The 22714-nt window shown below is 38.2% G+C and overlaps 1 long non-coding RNA gene across 2 annotated transcripts in view; it reads left to right on the top strand.

The window, feature by feature from the left end:
• Positions 1-22714, top strand: part of LOC125778302 (uncharacterized) — a 126003-nt gene that overhangs the window by 73344 nt on the left and 29945 nt on the right. Inside the window, exon 1 of one of the 2 annotated variants that reach the window (XR_007422619.1) lies at positions 7647-7749. The exons of the other annotated variant lie outside the window; for it this stretch is intronic. This is a non-coding gene — a long non-coding RNA (uncharacterized LOC125778302). Of the gene's footprint in view, positions 1-7646; positions 7750-22714 lie in introns of those variants that run through there. 2 annotated transcript variants of the gene reach the window in all.

The raw sequence follows: 22714 nt of genomic DNA on the forward strand, positions 1-22714 counted from the left end.
TTGTTTGCAGTGCGAAATCATTATTTTTAATTACAACTGTTGCCAGTAGCTGCTTTGATTTAGGAGCAGTTCGAGTTGGTTTACAAGTCGACCAGAGTTGAGGCGATCGTCATTCGGTTGCAAAATAAGTGTGCTGTGGTGATAGTAAACATACCTTGTGTAATTATGGGGGGGGGGAGATATCTGGTTTAAAGCCTTTTTTCGTTTAATTTTGGTTGTAGAAAGAGTTATTTATAATTAACATCCCAACTCGTCCTCATACTACGCACTTATTACAATTATTTAACTTGGTTTTTGGTATGCATAATTAGTTTATTTTTTCAAGTAATTTTTTCATTAATAGTGAAATCGCATACCCTTTCACATAACTTGTTGTATTATTGTCTTTGAGAGAATCTATCATCCTATATTAGAATCCACTTTCAATTCACTATGAAAATGCCGAACAACCAAAATGGTACGACGGAAAATACATTTTAGCCTATTATATGCAAGTGCCTTTGTCAGGTTCCATAAAATAGTTAGCGAATATTATTTGCTGAAGTATCCCTCTTGTCAGACAAAATTCTTGATTTTGGCGTTTTAGTTTGCATGGCAGCTATATGTATAATAAAGTAGTGCGATATCACCAGCTCTGATAAATTACCACCTCTTTGGAGAGGAAAGTACATTAGCAAAATTTCTTAGCGAATATCCAAAAAAATCAGCGACTAGTTTTTGTACTAATAATTCTTTTAAAGTATGCCATCTTATGGTCAAAAATTTCCCAAATCCAATCAAAACTTTACGTTCTTAGGTACCGAAAATGTGGACCTTAGTGTCTATAGTTGACTGATGACCGAAAATATCGGTCAATGTATGGGATGAAAATAGTAACTCTGTCTATCTAACTGGGTTGGATCGTGTACATACTTCACTGAGCGCTCATATGCCTAATATAAAGATTTTTGAACTTCCGGGTGACTTTATGCTACATATATCGGCCAATGTTTGATTAATTAATATCACAATGTTCCAAAAGCCGCCAAACTCTACTACTAAATATTTTAAATTGTATAGGGTGGGCCGTATACAATTTTAAATTTTAAATAGGGAGTAAAAGATTGAGTGTTTTGTGTTTGCTGTATGGCACGTAGCGCCGTCCTGCTGGAACCAAATGTTGTCCTAGTTTTCTTCTTCATTTTGCTTGAAGAAAAATTCGGTTAACATTGCGCGATATCGCTCACCATTGATGGTTACAGCGGTTCCTTCTTCAGTTTCGAAGACAATAGGCCGATGATTCCACCAGACCAAAATCCGCACCATACAGTGATTCGTGCTTAAGTGCATTGGCTTCTCGACGATTACGTGCGGGTTTTCTGTGCCCCAAATGCGACAATTCTGCTTGTTAACGTAACCATCGAGGTGGAAATGAGCCTCGTCCAAAAAAATTATTTTTCGGTAAAATTGACCACCCTCGGTCAAACGATCTTCTGCCCAATCTGCGAACTGTAAGAATAGTGAATAGCGATTACTTCGTAAAAGTTAAACTTTTTACTGAATACCTTTCACTTTCCGAATGGTATTTGACGTTTCCAATGTCGAAATATAGATAATTCAAATTTAAAACGTTAGATGGCCACACCCTTTATATTACCCACACTTCCATATTCTACATATAATGATTTCGTTTTTCTAACAAACCTTAAGTCGAATATGTTGGTCAGTGTATAAATTGTATATAGTGTATGTTTATATAAATTTGCTGGGATTCCGATCGTCTGGTTGTGTGGTTTTGCAGCTTAAAGTTTTTCAGTGGTTTTGACTTATGCAAGTTGCAAGTATATATTGTTCGGTTGAACCCGAACTTAGCCCTTCCTTACCTGTTTTGTTTCATATTTTATTCACCGTAAACAAGCTCTCTTTGTTATATTTAAAAAAATTATTTTGTGAAACTTTCATATTTATGTATACATTGTACACATTACAAACAATAATTCAGTTTGGTAAATAATTTCTCCAGTCACCACCGACGTCGATAATAGCCTGACATCTCCGAGGCATGCTTTCTACTAATTTTACGGCGTATTCTAGTGGCAAGGATCTCCAGATCCGACGAATTTCGTAAGACAACTGCTTCCAAGTGTATGTGCGTCTTCCACGAAGATTCTGTTTAATATATGAGCACACATTTTCAATAGGGTTTGCATCGGACGACTGCGACGGTAACGATGCCAGATTGAGTTTTTCAAAGAGTACAGAGCTTGCTGCGGTGTTTAGGATCGTTGTCCTCCTGCAGAATCCAATCTTAATTTTTTCTGATGAACCATCGTTTGGCAGATAGCAGTAAAGTCTTTTTGTAGATTTTTATCATTTTATCGGCATTTAGGTTTCTCAGTAAGAGGTACAAAGTGCCGAATCCCTGCTTTGAGAAGCAGCCCTAAAGATGCACCTTTATTCCATGTTTTATGGTCCGCTGAACAAGCCTATTGGTGGAAGTTTGACATTCATCAGTAAAAATTACATTTTCAAAATTTTAACCAATATTCTCATCCGCCCAAGCGAGACGCTTTTTCACAACTTTTTCAGTCAACAGAAGCTTTTTCATTTTGTTGCGCCATTGCAGATCATGAATATGAAAAAGAGTTCGGATAGTTTCGTAGGATATACAAGTATCTAAACCTTTTGCCATTAATTTTGCTTGTCTTTGCCGCAGTGTTAAAGCAGGATTCCGCGAAAATAGATTCACTATTCTTTTTTCATCTTTTTTGTTCACTTTTCCCATCGAACTACGTTCTGGTAAATCTTCGACATTTTTAGCCACTTTTATATCGCTGTATCCACTTTTGTACAAATGCCTTCGACTTTCTCATATATTTAGCAGTCACTGATTGCGACATTTTGGACCTTTCGGGTAGATGCAAGGAATACAGCTTCGTAGCGCGACACATACTTAGCACTCATGGCGTTTAACGTGACTCTCTTTCAAAAAATCAAACGACAACTGAACCTTTGTTGACAATGCATCAATGACAAAGCTTCCCTCTGGAAGAAGTAGCTAGAGCGAAATCTTTCATTAACTGTCGGTAAAGTCGACCACGCTCTTACTTAACAGACTGTATATACATATATTAAGATATCGTTGATTTTTTCTATTAAAACATTCCTTTGCAAATTTTCAGCTGCAAGTGCCGCATAAATTCTGTGCTGCTCATACGCCATGCCTTCCAATAATTGTGTATGTTTTCCAATACTCTGTTACTTTATTTTATTCATTTTTATAGCTATGAAGAAGCGTATTTTGATTTATGTGATTAAAGAATTTTAATCGCCTGTTCCTATCTATACTCAATAAAGTTGGGCACCTCGATTTTAACATGCACTCATTTTACGAACACACGTTGAAAGTGTAGTAAAATACTTAGATAAGGCTCTACGGTAGGTAGCATTTTCTCGTGAAAAATATTTAAATACTCAGTAAAGTCCAAAAACAAAAGCTTTATATCCACTTTATTTTTAGGGTGTTCTTTAGGGTGTTCAAGAGGAGCCTATTTAGAAATTTTTTAAAGAAATTTAACGACTGATTCAATGAATTTTTTTAAATCGACTGAGTCTTATTATTTTCCGGACAAACCTTGAATATTTAGCGATGACGGTAAGCATATTACTATATGCGATGATATCTCGCACGTGAATATGCTCAAGACTGGGTTTAAATGCTTGTTTCCACCAGTAATACTGTAATTCCAATTCATGCATCGAAAGTAGACACAATTTTGTACAAAATGGTTACATTATTCTTATAAAATTGTTCTAAATTCATCCCGATCTACACAGATATTTAATAAATCCTTGTTTACTTTTTTGTCCGGAACATAATTATATTCTTCACAAATTTTTTAACACTGTGAAGTAAATTCCAAAGTAAAAATGTACCCAGTAATTGTAAATAAAACGCAAAATATTTAATTATTCATCAATATTTATTTTGTCGCATTCAAAGTAATCTCCACCAGATTCTTTCGGTCCTCGAAACACATTTTTTTTTTTTGGTTTCGACTCGTTTTTTCCCTCCATTTCGATGATTTATGATTTATTTGCATGCCAAAGTCATAAAATTATACCTCATCGCACAATCAAGCAGGCCCAAAAAGGCCTGGTTACGGAACTATTTTTGAAAGAAAGAATGCTGCTTTATCTGGACGAGCCCATCAAATTATTCCAATGAACTCGCGGAAGATTTCGTGATCTCTTGCAGTCTCTCTAACACTTAGCAGGCGATTTTCAAGCACCGTATCTTTCACTCTTTTGATATTTTTACCAGTTGAAGAGGACAAAGGTCGTCCAGAATGAGGCATGTCTTCAACGATTTTTTAATAAAACTGAATCACAATTAAAACTCTTTAACTTTCGCAATGATTCCGCACGCGAAATTTGTTAGAAAGACATTATTTGAAAGAAATTCTTTCTTCGAAATTTTTATCCATTGTAAAAATCGCAAAGCGCTACTGAGGTGTATCGACTTAAGCAGCTGCTGTAAACAAACTACTTGACAGATCGCGCTCAAGTATTTAAAGACCCACCACTTAGCAAAATAAAGCCAATAAGGTTGGCTACCCACTTAGCAAAATACATGTCTTTGAAATATCATTTACCCGAGAAATTTAAATTGAAATTTTTGAGAACTTGCATAAAAATGATTAGCACGACGAGCTGAGGCGATTTAGTTCGTATTCCCGTAAATGCGCCAATTGATTCCTCACTTTTTGAAATAACGATCGGAAATTATTCGCACATTCTTCACTCCCCTAAGGTCTATTATTTTGCTAACTGCCGATATCGGACCACTACAGTATCCTATTTAGCTATACAAACTGAATGATGAAAGTTTAGTTTTTATATGGAAAACTTATTTCTTGTCAAAATTTGGCATGAATTGTTATCCGAGAAAACGCTAGAATACTCCAACATTTTTTTTATCGGATTTATATCGGATAGTTCTTAATATAGGTACATAGCTTCCAGTCAGTTTTGTCGATGAATACACCGGTCAACACGGTGTTTGGGTCTGACATCTACATGTTAAATTTTAGTTTCTCCTATGTCAAAAATAAGGAAAAATTTTTTTTTCCAGTTAAAGTTTGCTTTTGTAGAAATTAGAGCAATTTTTCGATTTTTAAGCAGAAATGACTGATCTGTATATTTTTCTACAATTTCACTATATATTATAATTAGAAAACTTTTTTTTAGATACAAGAGTCGTTTTTTTTGAAGATGTGTGATAAACAAAAAAATATAAAATTAAAATAAAAATAAAACGATATTTTATGTACTAATTTTTGTAAAGAAAAATTAAAATACATTTTTTTATAAACGTGTATGCGCGCGGATGAAGAACAAAAGAGGCCGGGCGGCGTCCGTCGGTCCCTTTTGTTAATTATGTGTGGTGTCATAATGCGTGTGGTGTGTTGGTGTACTGTTTACTTTCGGGTTAATCTAAGTGCTGCAATTTTTGATTTATGAAATAAATTAAAATATACTTATCGATGTAGATCAGCCCAAAGCAAACTTAAAGAACTAAAAATTAATATTTAAGTGTTTTTCAATGTCTAGAATCAGAATTCAAGCATGAGAACAGAAACCCAAAAAAAAAAATTTTTTGTTGACCTGTGATATCAAGTTTTCGTATGAAACGTTTTTCGTGAAATTCGGAGTTATTATTTTTCTACAAACTACTTTGGAATATTTTAAAAGTGCAAACCAACCCAAAAGCAGTATTTTTCTGATTTTGAACCGGAAGCCAAGCGAAGTTAAACGATGCATTATAGTCGTCGTTTAAGCAGAGCTTGCTGCTTTTTTGTGCTACTTGGCTGAATAAATGCATTTAAAATAACAAACACAGCACTATTAATAGATATACTGAATACTGTATATGTACATATACTTGCACATATATTATGTGTGTAAATGTTATATATGTATGTGTGCATTGAGGCACTCGTCTACACATCGCTTTGTCTCCTCAACTTATTCACACAAAAGATAAAAAGTCATTGCTGCAGTTCGCCTGCAGACAAACGATTTAAAAATGCCATTTCACACACGCACACACATACACGCTTTCTATAGCACACAAATACAAATGCATTTGTAATGTAAGTATTGTTAATATGCTGCGCAGCCAACGGGCAATGATCTGCGGCAGCTGCACCAACTGCGCCACCATTGTTTGTGCGCATAATTTTTTCGCCGCTCGCAGCTTACACACACATAAAATGTTTTTGAGCGTTCGTGCGCATGGCTGCGTGTGTGTTTTAAGTTACATTTCTACTGATTTGATGACGTGAAAACTTTATTTAACTCGCTGCTGCCTTTTGTGTGCTGCTTTATGCGCGCATTGTTGTTGCTGTTGTTGTTCGCACACATATGCTTATGCATGTATGTGTATTCTCGGAATTTCTTTCATTTCTCCGCTTTTTATGTGTGTGTGCGCGCGTTCTTCTTGCTCGCTTTGGCCAAAGCCGTCCCGCAGCTACAAAGCACATTTTTAATTTAGCGCTCGACGCTCAGGATGTACTACTTAGCCCACAGCCCACAGCCAGCAGGAAGGATGAAAGAATGTGAAATATGAAACATTTGGAACTGCTTTAGCGTGCGCCCATTTTGTTGTTGTTGTTACATTCGTGTCATAAATTTTGAAATAAACTTTTCAACACATTTTTTTGTCGACTTTGCAGGGCAATTTTTTGTTGCCTTTTTTGTTGTTGTAGTTTTTTTTTTGTCCTGCGTCTTCACAATTTTGTCATTCCTCTGCACAACACTACGTGCTCTTGTCCTTTCACTCGGAAACACACACATACACATATATAATTGTTTGTTTGGCGACTGCTGCCTACTTTCGGGCGCTTTGCAAACTCGCTGCCGTTTGTCGTTTGTCGTTTGCCATTTCACATTTGCCTACTCATTTTTTATGCATAACTGTTTGCTTAAGCGTGTGCGTGTGTGCGAGTGTTGCCCCTCGCTCCTACTCCGTGCCTTGTTTGTGTTGCTGTTGTTGTTGTTCTTGTTGTTTTTGCAGTCATTGTGCGCGCCCCAAATGCATCAAGTGCGTTGTGAATTAAGCAAATTGCAATTACGTGACATTTTTTTCGGCAGTGCGCACAACAACAGTAACACTAACTGCAACAAAAACAACAACACCAACAGCGGCTAGATAAAAATGTAAAAATTGCCCACTTGACTGTCGGTTGTTTGCCTTTTGCGCAGCTGTGTTGATTTTAATGTTGCTATTGTTGCTGTTGTTGACTTAGTTGCAAACACAAATACCCACACGCACACATAGAGTAGAATATTTACGTTTTTACACATAAATAAAAAGTGAAAAACGAAACAATATAAATAAGAGCGCAGACAAAATGCGGGCGCCTAACGTTTTGCTTGTAAATTTCGAAATGGTCTGCTAACTGTAATTGCATTAAAAATAAAATTTTGTATTTTTTCGAACTCCGCGTTGCATTTCATTTAAATTTCAGTGTAATTGACCTGCGCGGAAACTTTGATGTTATGCAAAAAGTATTTATTTATTTTATTTTATGTTTTTTTGCCGAAAGAGACATTTGTTAAACAAATTTTATGCCAAATATCTATTTATTTATACAGGGTGGTCCGCTATTTAGCCAGTAGCCAAATGTGGAGAGTACGATGGATGCAGCAGAGGTTGAAAGTGTAACTTGATCAGTTTAGACATGGCAACAGCGGATGTGTAAGCCGGTAAGTTGTTATGTCAGAAAAGTATTGTTTCTTTGCCAATCGTGAGCGTTGATATAGTGGTTAGACATAGTTGACCTTTGGCTCTTCTCAAGATAGGCGAGGTTGAACACATTTTATGAATCCCAGAAAAGGATGACTTATGCGAATAACTTTTCCCTCCGGTAGGATAGTCTTCGTCTTATTTTACTCATTGTTATTGTAGAGACAGAAAATATGCCTTAAATAATTGGGAACAAAGCTTCCGAAGGATAAAAATTCGGGTCTTTCTGTTTACGCAAACCTGACTGTTGTCTGAATAGCCTTCGATTTCATGTGAGCTGGTTCCCCGGGTAAAATTCACTCTTTTGTCTGTTACTTGCTATCTGGTGTATATCAATGAATCCATTTTTCGCCGAGAATTGTCGTACTGGCAGCTTTCTGAAGCCAAACCAATATACAGATATCCGCTTTTACGGAAAGGGTTTATCAAAACCGATATGCGATCAAACAAAATTCATCCAACCAATTTTCGATAGTTCCCATTATAAACATAATAGGAGCAGAAACATGGGATACAGCACTCAAGGGCTCTTTGATTTCACTGCACAACAAAACATTGAAATTAAGCTAGAAAATAAGTATGCCGCAAGTGAGCCAATACTCTAATGCAAACCATTACTTTCACAGGCTGTTTGGTGCCTCAGGCCACATAATTTGGCATAATTTTTCCCAACACTTCTGAACTTAAAATTTGTCAAACTAACAATTAGTAAAGGATAGGCTCAACCCAAAAACTTAATAGTTTGTGAAATTTACTTTATTTCAGTAATTGATATCGTAGCTCTTATGAATTTGTAACTCAAAACTTTATCGCCGATGCAATACATTTATTAATTTTGTACTTTTATGCGATTTCCGATAATAAAACGAATTTACATAAATAATAAATCAAAAGTTTGGCATACAGTATGTAGTCGAGTATAAGTCGAGCAAGAACGCGTTTAACACCCAAAATATCCACCAAATTTATTCAAACATACTCCCGAGAGATGTCGAGCTCTCCTGCCATCTCTGTAGCACTTACGTGGCGGTTTTGAGGCACCATATCCTTTATTTTTTTAATATATTTACCAATTGAAGGGGTCGAGGGTCGTCCAGAACTATCGAAAGCCGGAGAGCGGGACTTTAATCCGCTAAACTTAACCTACTCCCATCTCATGTCTCTCCCAAGGGACCACTGAACTAAGTATTATTTTATGAGAGTGAAGAAGATATTTAAGTCTCCTCTATAGCATCAGCTGATTGACGCCTAATCTGTTGTAAATGTGTCAATCTTGTCATAGTTTGAGCTGCCGCTTCGCTGAATATTATCCATTTTACAGAGAACTCGCACATAAGTGCAGTCAACTTTTTCACTGTGAGACTACCTCCAAGTGTGCGTTTGAGATTTAACCTTATAATTGGAAACTGAGGGTAATTACAGGGTACGTGTTCAGAGTCTTCTGTACAATCTGTCTTGTTATATAAAAGCATATAAATTGTTAATTCAATTTTCCTTTGGGGATTCGGGTCAGTTTTGATTGGGTGGTATATTTATAATACGAATATTTGCAAATTAGTTTAGCTTGTCTCAGCCGTTTGCTTAAACAATTTGATTATAGAAAATATATTAAAACCAGCCAGTTGCAAGATATTATATTAAAGATATTTCTTATGATATACTACCGAGGATTTCATAAAAATGCTATAAAAAGGCTAGACGACGATCTGACAAACTAACCTCCCTATAATGAGAACTGTTCAGTGTTTTACTCTCCTTGTGTTTTCTACTACTGAGTAGCTGGGCTTTGCTGGGCTACCATCGGCTTATACGCCGTCGCAAAATCCTTCTAGATCCAATTATGTTCTCTCTAGTTGTGGCGATTTCAACAAAACATTGCTGTCTTACCAGATGCCAGCTGCGGAAGCTATATGGAAGGAACGAGGTGGAAACGTCTCAGCTTTTCCTTCTAGACTGTATCGCGTTTGCGCGACGCTGTAAACGCATAACCAAATTTGTATTGTTCACAAAGTGGCTTACCGATTTATATGATCGGATGAGGAGTTCCGTTTGTATGGCTTAACAGATGACATATGGTAGTCCCAGCACGATCTTTGGATCAGCCTGACTGCAAAATCGGTGTCAACTATTAAAAGCAAGTGCCATTCTAGCAGAAATGTTTCACAGTTTTTAAATGCAACAAAAACGTCAGTAAAATTACTTAAAATCAGAAACAGAAATTGCTATGATTTCTACTTCTGCGTTACACTCTTGTCCTACATATAACCAGATAATCAAATATTTTAAACTTGAGCTAATAATAGTGATTCGTTACAAAAGATATTTCCAAAATAGCACAAATTATCAATATATTTGGGTAAAAGTAATATCTCAGCACACCACAAACCGACATATAAAGAGTCGCTTTAAGCAAACTGAATCAACAGTTACACTTGTGTAGTCGCGTGCAAATACACTACCGATAAAATAAATAACTCTTAACAAAATCAGATGTCTCGTGAGATTACTAAAAACCCAGCTCCATTTAAGTTCTTTACAGTTTCCACGCTATTTCGCCGAATAAATGAGCATTTTCGTCGGCAACAACAACAAGGCAAGAGTTAACAACAACAAAAAATAATCCATCTTGAAGCATTGAACAAATAAATGAATAAATGGCCATGCGAATGAATAGGCTCAGGCCAGCAACAAATGACAGCAGAAGACGAATGAGTGCAGCGCTTAACTTACTCACAGTGAAGAGCAAAATAAACTACCGCTATGTGAGCGGAAACAAAAACACACACACACGCACACACATTTAGAGCGACACATGAGCGACCGTAGTGACACGTGAATGCATTTTGGTTAGCCAAGAGCGTTGGTATAAATTGCAAATAACAGTTGAAGGTGAGCCGGGTGAATGGCTGTGATGTGCGGCTTTTAAAACTTTGAATGGGTGCACACCATTTTTCTTCAATTTCCAAGGCTTGGCAGCGGGAATCAAGGCACAACCGCCTTCACCACCGCCACTGTCACAGTCACAATCAATGAGGTCGCCGGCGCGTTGATGTTGTTTGACCTGATGCCACACACTCGGCAGTCAATCAGTTCCACATACGGAGGCATGAATGGCAAATAGAAAACAAAAATGTTGCTGGTGTAGGAAGCGGAAAAAGTTGCATGCAACGGCATTGGCGACGAAGTTTGGCCTCGTTGCTTAAAGTGCTGGAATTATTTATTTGGCCGCCGCCGCTTTACACTCCAAACATATGCACACACATCCGCACAGCTTCACACACATATATGCATACATTCATACATATGCAAGGATGTGTAGCGTTGTTGTTGTATTGGTTATGCTAAGACTTTTGGCTTGTGGTCAGCAAGTTGGCGCAGAAGTTTTGTGTTTTTGTGGTATCTCGAAAGGAAGTGCCTTTTGTTGCTGCCTCGACGATTATGCACATTTACTTGACACAACGTACAACCACACTGGCTGCCTCGCATTTACCAGCATATGTTTGAGCGTGTGTGTATGTGTGCGTGTGCGCTTTGTCGCTTAAACTTTGCGGTCGGTCGTCGGTTAGCTAAACAGGAAATCTGCTTTTAATGTTCCAGCTTAAGTGAAGTTCACATAGCTCGCTTGGCGTGGCGTTGATTTATGGCGAGCACTTTGACATGCCACCCATGCCGCAGGCAACAATGTCAACAAAAACAACAATAACAGTAACCGATTTATGTGTGGCATTCAGTTGCATATAATACGTCTATAGATATGTATATATATATACTTGTATGTATGTCTACATATATGCATATATACATATATGAATTGTGAAGGGTTTCTCGTTTGGAGCATGCCAAATTTTGGTTTTGATATGTCTAAAAGAAGCCCGTGTCTTTCTAATTTACTAACCACATGAAAAATTTAAGGCTGTTTTCAAATCTTATGAACGAATATGCAAATTGATAAGTTCATGTTTTTCGATTCTGTAGACGTCTATTTTGAGAGACGCCAAATATTCGCCTTTCAAGACGCGTCTTAGTAAACTGCAAACTCCTTTTGGCCTAGAGTAAAACGAAAGTGATCTACATACTCTTAACAAAGTTCATCTAGCCGCAAACGTTGGGGTTCTTATTGGACATTGTCCAATATGTGATCACGCAGTGAGGCAAAAAATCTTGTCGAACGCAAGTTATTAAAGTTGCATGGAAGAGAGTGAAGTGGAAATAACCAGCCACTTTCTCCTTTATTGTCCCAACTTTGCAAGACTAAAGCTGAAAGATCTCGCCGGCTTCTTTTATCTTGGCGAACCAAGAGACATAGCCGAAACTGGCATAAACCATCACAACAAAATTTGTGATATCTCTTAATCAATCTTCCAAAACGAACTCTAACAAATAAGGTAAATAGTAGCTGGAAAAGGTAATCCAAACTAATCAAAACTAGGCTCTTCCTCTATTTTGGCGGGGCCACAGTTTTCTCGTAGAGTTTTGGAAGCTGTTTCTCGGGGACTTTGCAAAGACTCCCAAAATAATTTTGTAAAAATATTGACATTATGGGTCTACTTTTGAAGAATTTGTTGCAAGGAAGGAATCTTCAACCATATTTAAAACCGGAACTTTTTTGGTTCACTTGAAAGTTCAGGCCTTTCGTTTATACTTACTCTGGATAGAGCATAAATCACACAAATATGTCAAGTAACAGATTGGCAATAGACATACTTCATTATTTCTATGGGAAGGGATTACTTCTTTGTAAGAGGACTAAGTTGATTTAAAAAAATTTATTGAACCAATCAATACAATTCTTTCGAAACGTCCAAAAGCGCGATTTCCAAGCATTGAAGGCGTCACGGAAGGCATTCTCTGGAATAGCCTTGAGAGCCGAGGTGCATGCTGCTTGGATCCCCTCTGTCGTCTCAAAATGCTTGCCTTTCATCGGCCTTTTCAGGCAAGGAAACAAAAATAAGTCCAGGGGCCACATCTGGGCTGTAGGGCGACTGCGGAAGCGTTGAGATGCCGGCCTTGGTTAGGTAGCTGTTCACAAGAAAGGCAGTGTGACCCGGGGCGTTGTCGTGGTGCAACTTCCAATCTCTTGTCGGACCCGATTGATCCTTCGTTTGAATCTCTTGAGTATTTCCACGTAAAACTTGCCGTTGATGGTTTGTCCAGGAAGAACAAATTAATGGTGGACGATGGCTTTAGTATGAACAACTTTTCTTTGTATTGTTGCCATTAGAAATTTAGCTGTGAAGGATATCATGACTTCGATGCAGCAGCCAAAACAACTTTTTTTTTAGTTTTTCATTGTAAAAAAAAACCTTAATTCAAGCCTTTTAGAAGCATCCTTTATCCCCGCCACAAATTCTTATATGTTAATGTGCTTATTTGTCTGCCAGCCGGTGGGTGGTCTTCAAGTGCGGCCAGACGTGTACTTGCAACAGCTCTTCAGGCTTTGGTCGTCGCATCTCATGAGCATGAAAATTTACTTAAGTGCATTTTGAATTCGCTTTCAATGCAATCTGCTTGCATGAGTTAAGCGCTTAAGTTGACTAATGGTTTTCTGAGAGCACATCATTTAGGGACGAAAATATTGAAAAAACTTCCATGTATTGGTGAGTTCGGAGTTAGCGGTCAGGAAAATTTATTTGTCCGAAGTTTTCAGTAAGAAAATGTGTATTAAAGTGACGCAAAAAATTATTAGGTTTGTCTGAGGTTACGCAGATAAAGAAAAATAGTGGCTTTATTTCAAGTGCTGGTATTTAGTTTATTATAATGTTCTTTACGAAATTTTAAGGCATTTAAATGACAGCTCATTTTATCTGCAATTAGTTTTGTGAACGTAAACTTATTGATTTCTCAGTGTCTGAATTTCAAAACATGAACTCGTCTTTCCCCTAACGAAATTTAAAATGAAGTACTAGACAAATGGCTGGCATCGATAAGTGTTTGTTTTTGTACGTATATTTAAGAGGCAGTTATGATACCTGCCTTAAAGTAGTTGTGATAGCATACACTATTCCCTGTTTGGTTTGCGGAGTCAGTTTCGTCAACGTTGACTTAACTATCGCGGAAGCAGAAAAAGTAAAATATTCGCAGTAAATTAAGGGTTGTATTAACCTTTTGCTATCCGCACGATTTTTGATGTTGGGTATAGACTACTCGGCGCCACTTTATAGTAGAAACAAACATTATTGCTTGGTTGGTTTCTTTAAATGTAACACCTAAAAGTATCTGCATAAATCTGGATCTGATAAATTTTTCCGGAAAAAAGGAGATTTCACTATTATCAGCAAGAGACCAGTATTCTTGTATGTTAGGGAGCTGAATCAATCCCATATTCCGGATGACGGCGAGGAATGCGAAAAATTATTTTTTGGTGGTATCATACCAATTTCTTCTTTGGCACAATTGTTGTTTTATTTTACCTGTATTATGCTGCCTACTAATTTTTCAGTAAAACATAGTGTAAAGTTGCCTATAGGCTCGTTTATGTTATTTGGTACGTGTGGTCTGGCTTAATCTTTATGCAAATCAAAATTTATTACTGGGAGAACGCCCAATTCAGTAACATCCTCTCACTTTTCACTTGGCGATACATTGACATGTTGATATCACTATCACTGCTGGCGTTTTGTTCTACAGTTAGTCATTCTAACAGGCGAGTATATAGACCTATCTGGATCTCATCTACACTACTACAGGGTGGGCCATATAAAATTTTAAAGTTAAAAAGTCAATAAAAAACGGCTATTTTTCGGATATTTTTCAAAGGTCTAACATTTATTTAAGAGGTTGTTTTATGAAATTTATTTGTGGTAAGCAATTTCGGACAAATGACCACCACGGCTGAGTTTACAGTAGCTTATCCGATCCACCCAATTTTGGAGTACTTTCTCGATGGTTTCAGGTCTTATGGCAGCTACAGCAGCTTGAATCTCGTACTTTATATCTTAAATTCTTTGTGGATGGTTGGCGTAACATTTATCTTTAACAGCTCCCCACAGAAAATAGTCCAACGGAGTTAAATCGCAGCTTCTGGGAGGCCAATTCACATCACCTCTTTTGCTGATTATGCGATTTTCGAAGATAGGGCGTAAAAGATTGAGTGTAGCGTTTGCTGTATGGCACGTAGCGCCGTCCTGCTGGAACCAAATGTTGTCCAAGTCTTCCTCTTTAATTTGCTTGAAGAAAAATTCGGTTAACATTGCGCGATATCGCTCACCATTGATGGTTACGGTTCCTTCTTCATTTTCGAAGAAAAATGGGCCGATGATTCCACCAGACCAAAATCCGCACCATACAGTGATTCGTGCTGGGTGCATTGGCTTCTCGACGATTACGTGCGGGTTTTCTGTGCCCCAAATGCGACAATTCTGCTTGTTAACGTAACCATCGAGGTGGAAATGAGCCTCGTCCGAAAATATGATTTTTCGGTAAAATTGACCATCCTCGGTCAAACGATCTTCTGCCCAATCTGCGAACTGTTTTCCAGTTTTCTTCTAGTGAATAGCGACCCATTTCGTAAATTTTAGACTTTTTACTGAATATCTATCACTTTTCGAATGGTGTTTGATGTTTCCAATGTCGAAATATAGATAATTCAAATTTAAAACGTTAGATGGCCCACCCATTATTACTACTCTCCCGAAATACGACGATTTATAAGTGTATGCCATTCAATGTTACACACAAATAAGGATATGCAGAGTGGAAGATGATATTATGTCTTCTAGGAGACCAATATTTCACAAGTTCTTCAAAGCCGTTTGATCTAAGTATGTTCTGTGATTGGAGCGAAAGTCTTAACTGAGCAAAGCCAAAACTCAACTATAATGTATTTATAAATAAGATTCTTAACTATGTACCGGAATATAGCCTAAAAAATAAAACTGAAGCTAATTTTTAAACTACAATTTAAAATGTTTTCCTAAAACACCTAGAACTCCTAGAAAATATTGCCTTTGCTTCGAATAACACCTACTGTGCGCTTTCTGCCTTAACATTACCTAAATAATTGATGCCACACACGGCGACGGCGACTGTGTGAACGCAAATTGCGGTACAAATTTATAAACTGCGTTGCATGTATATTTACCGCATAAGCGCTCGCAGCCATAGCTGTAGCGGCAGGCGAGTATTGTCACGGATGCATGCGGCCGATACAAATACAGTTAGTCATGAGCTGCCACAAGCGGCCGGCGGCGATTTAGTAATGTATTAGTGCTGCATTAAGTTTACTCCGCACGGCAAATGACTGAACAAATACTTGCGGATGGCAATACACATACGCGTATGTATACATATACCGCTATAATGGCGTATGCTTTCACTGCTGGCTGTGGCATATTATCGGCAGCACGTCAGCGGACGCGCGCGCACAAGCACTCCAGTGAATTTTCATTAATTATGCGGCTTTGGCTGAATTTCCGGCAACGTAATTTGTTTGGTTTTGTTTTCTTTGAAGTGCCTGACGGCCTGCTATGCGTTATGCGGCGCTTGGTGTGTAGGCAAATGTTATTAGGTTAGTCCATGGCTTGGCGCTTATCATGTGCCCAACACACACGCTTCAGTTGCGAGTCACCGCGGGAGAGACACATACATACATACATGCAAATGCAAATTAAGCATATGTGTGCGTGGTAGCACGTTGCATGCCGCAATTGGTTGCAAGTGCTCGGCCGCATGCTGCAATGCTTGTCATTCAAGTGATAAATGAGTCTCAAATGCTTGAGAAATGGTCCAAAGCGGTCGCACCCACATAAATAACATATGCACGTGCGACACACACATACATACAGTTATGCAAACAAGTATACATGTGTGTGCGCATAAGTGCTCACATGCCCCCTTTAAGGACCCAGCAGCAATTTGCGTCTGTTTGTTGCTACTTTTGTTAGTGAAATTATACGGATTCTCGAAATATTTTCATCATTTCGTTGAATTTCGTCCGCAAAGACGTCCAAAATTACGCATCAAATTACTCTGTGTACTGCGGTTGCAATTAAGCAAATTTTTCGTTGTTTCTTGTTGTTCTTGTGCTTGTTATGCCAGCGAGGAATTCTCTTTAACAAAGAACGTCGAGTGCATATTTCTGCACTTAAGTATCCTTTTGCCTGAATGTTGCCACTGCCACTTGCTGCCTGCCGCATTACGCTCCTTTGAATTGCGTTAATTTAGTTAATTGCCACTTTCGTTGCATGCCACACGCCGCATGCAACGGCGATGGCGATGGCGATGGCGATACTGTTACTACTGCCTGCACAAGGTGCGGCGAACTTCAGCGGTAGCAAGGAGGGAAGCAGAGGAAATAAAGTTGGCAAAAGGAAAAATGATAAAAGAGGCGGTTAAGTTGTGTAATTCTGCGCAGTCTCACTGCTTACCTTCAACTTGATTTTCAAGCATCAACATGACACGCTGGCGTCCGAACTGTGTACAAAAATGTGCAATGCGGATGCAAGCTGAAAATGTGGTACAGTCATGCTTGAAGTGTATTCTTCTGTGAATCTATGAAAAAAAAACAAGCCTCACTTTCGTTGGGCCTCGGCAATGAAACAACCACTTATATATATGAGGAGAGTGAATAGTGGTATTCATTTTTAAGAGGGAAATTTAAGCTGAAATAACTCATGTTAAGAAAAAATAATACCCTTCACGAATACAAAAGATTTCTTAAAATACCTTGATTTTGATCGCCAAGTTTGTAAGACAATTATGTGCTATAGTAATCCGATTTGTACGATATTTATTCGGTTATTGCACAATTTTTTCCGACAATAATCTAGCCAAATTTCTTTAGTTTCATTGAATGAAAAAGTTGTCCATGAAAGCACATGATTCCGATATTTCAGCTTGTATGACACCTATATGCTATATTGGTCCGATATCAGCGGTTCCGACGAATGAAAAGATTATTGAAGTCAAAAGGAGGTGTTAAAAATTTCAGATCGATATCTCAGAAATTCAGGGGCTATTTCGCGCATATACTGACAGACAGACCGACTTTGCTAAATCGCTGACCATAATGGGTGAATCATTTCCAGGCTCTCCACTTGTTTAAAGAAAAAATATATAAACTTCACATTTAATGGGAAAATTTATTATCATTCGAAAGAACATTCTTTGGAACTTAGTTTTTGAAGATTATCTTCTTCAAATATTGGCCGCGGCTATATCTCGGTTCATCCGTTGAGTCCAAATTCCGATGACTCGTTTGAGCATTTCGACTAGTAACTAGCGAATGAATCGCGTGATATTTTGTTGAAAATCCTGAAATGAAGAGTTGCCCGTATAGAATTTAAACTTTTGACATCCCCATAGGAAAAAGTCCAACGGTATGATATCACACGACTTTGGTGACCATCGACCAGCTAAAAACATGAAATTATCTGCTCACTGAAGTGTTCTCTCAATAACTACATTGGTTGCTGCGATACGTGGGAGTTGGCTTCGTCTAGTTGAAGATGAATAAATGAAATGACTGCTCTTGAATCTTTTCAGATTGCTCTTCGTTTCAAATGTGGCAATTTTGCTTATTTACATACCCATTGAGCTCATCGCTGAACGAAATGTGTCTCGAAACCTTCCGATCTTCTTCGAACTTTTAAAGAGCCCATAAAGCAAAGCGATGTCGCTTGAAAATATCGAGAGGCTTCAGTTCTTGCTCAAGCTGTATTTTGTTCGCTTTCAATTTACGATCTCGACGCAAAATGTGCCATGTCGTTAAACACGTGAGTCCAAGTTGTTGGGAACATTTTTTACAGAACGTGAATTTTTGCAATTATGTGGAACGATTTGTAAACGTTGTGTAAGTGCGTAAGTTTATGAAATATTAAACAATACTGAAAAATTATATGAACAAAGCTATTGAGGAATATATATATCCGACGCTTCTCTCTGGGTAATAAAATTTTCATTGTTCATGTTCAGGATATCGAAATTGGGGAAGTTTATTTTAAAAGCTCGCATTATGTACGTCAAGCCTGGGGAATACTTCACAGCCATCAACTTAAGGTACAATGATTTAATACCCGTGCATTTTAGCAAATGTGCCTAATTTAGAGTATGGATGATAGCGATGAAACCTCAGGCCCCATTTTATCCACAAAAATGTATGTTTTTGGTATTTTTATTTGGTTCTCTCCGTGGGTATTAATCATCATAGTTTGCAAACCAGTTTAACTATCGGAATGATTATTTAAACGAAATTTTCCATTTACAATGCGGTCTGTACCACCTTTGAAAGGAACGCGGGGGCATTTGGAATCTATATTGTATATACATATGTATAAAAACATCAGCATGACGTCCCATTCAGGCATAACCCCACAATCCGCCCATCTGTCTGTATTCGAGTTTCGAGATATCGATCCGAAAGTTGGTCACTTTTATATTTTATCTCCGAGAAGAATCTCAAAATTTCGAATGTATTGTTCAGACCGAAACACTGTAGCATATAACTTTCATTACATTTGATCGATGAAAATAACAGAACTTTTTTTCTTAGTAAGTACATTAATTCGACTTGAAATTTTTTATATCAAATAACGTGGCTAGAAATAACTAGCAAAACGTTTACCTTTGGATACAAACCGTTTTCAGTTTGAGTTATCCATACCGTTGCTATAAGAAACGTTCTTATAAAGGATTTTTAATATCACTTCAGCCAAATTTAAAGGATTTATTTTGAATTATTATGAAGGTAACATCTCTAGTCACCATAGTAGGCAAGAGAGTCCAACTGTCGGAATAATTATTGCTACGAAGTTTTATGCTGAATTATAGAAAATCTGGATGTCAATTGGTCAGCTAAATCACGTGACTTGACATCGTTAGACAATTTTTTGTGGGTCCAGTGAAAGCGAGTAGTTTATTGGTGATCAGTTGAAAACAAAATTTCAACACATAGACCTGAAAAGTAGTGCGAAATTTCGATGAGAGAACACTGTGTTTATATAACAAAATCGCGGAGGTTATAGAATTGCAACTAGACTGTAAAGCTAAGTGTCTTAAAATTTTCTTACAGAATCAAGGTGAAGCAATTATTCCTTTCTTAGTTGCATTGTTGTTCTTTTAGTCTCCACACCAGATTCTGCTGTGGGGTCCTGGGAGGCTTAAATGAACCTCTCTGGAGAGCTGTATTATCTGTCCGCCTGCGAGGGTAAAGCTGCACTCCATAGCCTTGGTCCTGGCTTGGATTAGATATATTTCGCTAGAAGCCTGTCTTAAAGATATATCCTCTCAAACTTTGCTATTGAGGCCATATAAAACTGGAGCGATCTCATCGCCTTCGCTTGCTATCATTTTTATGTAACCGTGATACCAGTCGGCTTCTTTGCATGGTGTGCTGGCGAACTTAAATCATTAATAGCCTGCACTCATTTTGATTGTGCTCTGGAAAATTTTCTTTCGAAATTTTCCTTATTCCGCACACCAATGATAAAGCGGTCATATCAACAAATTATTTAGTGGCCGCCACGCTTCATCTCGCCTCTGTCCGTTTAGCTGACGGCTTAGCCTCCATAGCTGATCTCTTTCTCTTGTTGTCGTTACTAGCGGTTAAAACTAAAAATTGGAGAGAGCTGTTTTCGCGCAGTCAGTGGGCTGTTGGATTCTCTTTGCAAGCTCCTCACTGGTTCGCGGTTAGAGTTTCACTACACTTAGCAGGTAGGCAACACGACAATTTTCCGCATACCTTACATTCGTTTGGTCACCAAACTTATAAATTGGCATTTCTCTGATACACGCATTACTTTTGGGATCTTCATTACTTCCCTTCTTAGTAGCCATATTTTGACCACAGCATTTGATTACGATTGCGGCTGGTATTGCTGCCTTCCTGGACTTACCTTCAGCCCCATAGTAGTACCAGCCCTTGCACCTAGGTCAAGCTTCTTTCCAGTCTTTGTGCTAGTTATTTTCGGGCTTGTTACAAATGCTGTCCTTTTCTCGGAACATCTGGTTCCCCCCGGTTGTTTTACTGGGAATCCGGACTCCTTTAATCCACTTTGCTGTTGTTTTTGGAACCTTATTCAATTTTGATCCCACGAGTATAGGAAAAATTATTGTTGTTTTGCCCATAGCCCAAATTTACGTAAGTAATACTATCTTTTTATTCGTTATTCACCCCTTTTTGTGCCTTCAGTCATAAGAAACCTTATCTGAATGTTGTTAAAACTGGTACCAGCTCATTCCTGCCTTCGTCACGATATTGTGATAACTATTATCAGTCAACACCTTCATGTGAGGATTCTGCGAACGATTTTTGCGAACTAGTATTAGTACAGCTTAGGTGCGTCATCAGACATCCAACCTACTTACCTACCAGTATTGAGTATGGCGATTAAAAATTCAAAATTAATTTAAAAATTTACATTTTTTTTTCGAAAATTTAAATAAAAAAATTCGCAACCCTGGTAGTGAACAAAAATCATGTAATATGATAGGTAGTTAGTTAGTTTTAATCGAACAGTTTTTGGAACAACCTCTTTCCGCTCTATCTTCAGGTCCGGAGTTTTAATTATTTCAAGTTATTCAAAAAATATTTTTTTGTTAATTTTACTAAATTTAATTGTTCAACTGCATTCAAATTGAAACACTGTGTTGGTATTTGTAAAGCCAACATCTTTTTGCTGTCAATCCATTTATCAAAGCGACAGCGCGACATCAAGCATTGCAATGTGGCAGCATCAAAGCGCCAAAACGCGACGTGAGGGCAGAGGGCACGAAGGTAAAATATAATTTACAAGCAAAGCAGCACTTTCGAGCATTTTTATGCTGCGTAAAACAATTAAGTAGTAAAAACACACAATACACGCTCAGACAAGTAGCTCTTCAAGTCATCAAACGGCTTTAATGCCGGCCACTTCGACCGCCTCTCATGGCGCACTCATTGCTCGCGCTCACCCGTTCTACGCTGTGTGGTCGTTGGCTCTTTGCTGCACGCTTAATTTCGTTAATTAAATTTGATTGCAGTGCAATTAACGGCAGTGTGCTCGGCGGAGGATGCCAGCCAAGGCTTTAACGGCATTGTTGCGGCCGATCATTTGATGCAGCCAGCGCCAGCGAGCACGAGGACATCGTTGAGAGGTGTTGCGTAATTTTCAAGGTTTTTTCGCACACAAAAGTGGCCACGCGTTCTTCCACTTTCACGCGCCAACAAGAAATCATTTAAATTTTCAACTATGGAAATGCTCACTTCATAGAGTCCAACCACCATACAACAGAGATCTAATAGAAAGCACGAGTAACTTCTTGTCCTTGACCGCACAAGACACTGGTCTGTGCTGTGTGTGGCAAATTGTGGTCATTGTTGGTGGCATGCGGTGAAAAAATCACGTGTCATTTAAGTTGATTTTTGTAATTTCTTAATTTCATAAATCTTGCAAATTTTTAATTACTTGCCTTAAAGCCACGCCGTAAGCCAACCTCGAAGAAGAAGTGTAGGAAGCAAAAAAGAAAGTGAAATATTAATCCAACACCTCAACGCCAGCGAAACAGCACTCATCTCTGACCACTTCTTCACGCTTACTCATAATTCACTGCTTATGCAACATGCGCTCCCCACCACTTCGGCTGCTGCCTCTGCCTCTGCAGGACTCCGCGGTGTTTGCCGCACAGTTTGCTCATTAAAATAACAATTGCATTTTGTCACCGGAAATTTTGTTCATGTCAAGTAAAGCAACGGCGAAAAATGATGAAAAGTTAGAAATAAAGTGCTTGCGAGCACATACAAAATAAGAAAACGTGACGCGGGATAAAAAGAGCCAAGCGCTGCACAGCGCAGTGCAGGCGAAGAAGGTCCAACAATGCAGTTTTCATTATATTTATTTTTGCTATTTTGCCGAAGCTTCGTTTTATGTCCGGTTCCACTTAAGCTCGCTGCCTTACGGTCATCCGCAGGGTTGTATGTGTGTGTGTGCTGGTGGGCGCGTAGTTTTTCAC

This window comes from Bactrocera dorsalis, chromosome 4 (genome assembly GCF_023373825.1).
Source record: "Bactrocera dorsalis isolate Fly_Bdor chromosome 4, ASM2337382v1, whole genome shotgun sequence".
In the NCBI taxonomy this organism is placed as follows: Eukaryota; Metazoa; Arthropoda; class Insecta; order Diptera; family Tephritidae; genus Bactrocera; species Bactrocera dorsalis.